This window comes from Ictidomys tridecemlineatus, chromosome 8 (genome assembly GCF_052094955.1).
Source record: "Ictidomys tridecemlineatus isolate mIctTri1 chromosome 8, mIctTri1.hap1, whole genome shotgun sequence".
Taxonomy (NCBI): Eukaryota; Metazoa; Chordata; class Mammalia; order Rodentia; family Sciuridae; genus Ictidomys; species Ictidomys tridecemlineatus.
In genome coordinates, this window is record NC_135484.1 from 29,171,050 (window position 1) to 29,173,122 (window position 2,073).

General features: G+C 42.3%; 1 long non-coding RNA gene across 1 annotated transcript; it reads left to right on the plus strand.

Annotated features, from left to right (window-relative positions):
- The first annotated feature begins 360 nt into the window (after window positions 1-360).
- Window positions 361-1,646, plus strand: LOC144365848 (uncharacterized). The gene is made up of 2 exons (XR_013424579.1): window positions 361-469; window positions 1,520-1,646. It is a non-coding gene; the product is annotated as an uncharacterized LOC144365848 (long non-coding RNA).
- The last annotated feature ends 427 nt before the right edge of the window (window positions 1,647-2,073 follow it).

Here is a 2,073-nt window from a genome sequence, read left to right on the forward strand (position 1 = left end):
CCTTGCTGCTATTATCTGTTCAAATCCTTCTCTGGATTTATTTAGTCTCCCCATTTTCTCCTCCTGCCTCTGTACTGATGTTGGGGAATTTATCTCCCAAAAGCCTTAAATCATGCAATTTTAAAACAATTTCATACTAGAAGTAAGTTATTGGTGGAAAAGGCACTTGTCTTTAAAATTTTGATAGATACTGCCAATTGTCCTCTAAAGAGCTATTTAATTCTGTAGTCCTACATAAAATGTACAAGAATGCATTTTTCTGCATATTTTTTTTTTGCCAATAAGAGATTTTATCTGCCTTTTAAAACTTTTGCCAACTCCTCAAATACTGGTGTTTCCTGTTCCACTTGTATTTTCCTAGTCACCAGGGACTCAGACCATGCACCAGTTCCATGCTGAATGGCAGTGCTGCCTGATCCTGCTGCTGCCTCTCCTTCTACAGGCAGCTTCTGTGCCTCAGAGCCTCCAGGTGAGCTGCAGAAGCCTGTTCTTCAGCTCCAGTAGGAAGGCACACATTGCAGGCTCTTTTGCAAAGTGCCACCACGGACTAGGCATGTAGCTCCACATGGACTGGGGGATTAGAAGTGGGATCCTCAGTCTGCTAAAGTGCTGTCCCTTGTGCCTGCATCTTACTACCTGGATGGTTCTCTTGTTCCTTCATGAGCCTGATCTTCTGCTTCTAGAGCTAGGTGGCTGGTGGGGAGAGGTAGAAGGACCAGTTTGGCAACTTTTTAATGAGGCGAAAAGGTTTCTGGGCCACTCCTTGGCACCACATTAAGAACATGTGTCTTTGTTGACACCACTGGCTTTAGTTTGGGGGCTATCTCCATGATTTCAAGACAAAAGGACATGGAGGCAGTGTTGGCGTCAGGTGTAGAAAAGACATCTGCAAGGGCTCTGTCCTGACTGAGGGGTGGAGCCCCTGTGACTTCCTTTCCCTGGAAATGTTTAGCATGGGCCATTTTTAGTCTGGACTTTATACAGTTTTATATCACTTAAAATTTTAAAACAAACATTCACTAATTTTATACATACAGAAACTTCAAACATTTGTAATTGATTTGGGGGGATCCCCTTTACTAGGTGGGAGAAAGCAAAAGTATCAAAGCATTGTTTTTCCAAGAGGAAAGGCTAAATTATAAATCATTATCGGAATGTATGGCTCTCTGTACACCTTTGGAACAGAGGTTACTACATGATTTTTCTTTCTGAAGACCCACAAAAGCAAGTACCAAAGGCAGAAAGGAAGGGAAGGGAAGGAAGGAAGGAAGGAAGGAAGGAAGGAAGGAAGGAAGGAAGGAAGGAAGGAAGGGAGGGAGGGAGGGAGGGAGGGAGGGAGGGAGGGAGGAAGGGAGGGAAGGTGAACAAGGAGGAAAGGGGGGATGCTGGGAAAAGCAGCCAGGCTGCCTGAACTGACTAGTCAATGACACTGGGAACCCTGAGGACTGTGAAAGGCTAGCTGGGCTGTCATCTTCTCTTTATACAAAAGAGTTCATTGTTATTTAATTTTATCTTTCAGCAAAGATCCCATTGCAGTCTCTCTTGCTCATCGGATTGCTGCCTCCAAGACCTCTGAGCTGTCTTCCTCTTAGGAGATGACTCAGAGATCTCTACAAGTCTTTCAATTAAATTTTGTGTCCAAGGGCTATTTGTATCCAAGAGATTTGATTGTGTTTCTAGAGTTGGTGAAATGCCTGCAAGTGGGTTGACTCCAACTATGTTGACTCTGACCTGAAATGCAAGCCTGTTTTCCTGGCTGATTCTTGATTTCTAAACTTGAGTTTGAGCCTGGGATCCAGGAAAGCTGAAGGTGAGCCAGTGCTTGCTTCTCAGAGAATTTACCTGAATTCTGTATTAAAAAGCCAAGTGCTCATGAGAGCAGAATGACATAACAATATAAAAAGTCAGTAGAAAAATTATCCAACATCCTTAACTATATATTTATTTACAATGTGCACATTTTTTTTCACTGATCAAATTGACAAGAATTTAAAAATAAAAAGGAAAGAAACAATTACTAAGAAGTCACTCATATATTGCTGCTAGAGGTTAAGCAGAACAAAATTCTTGAAG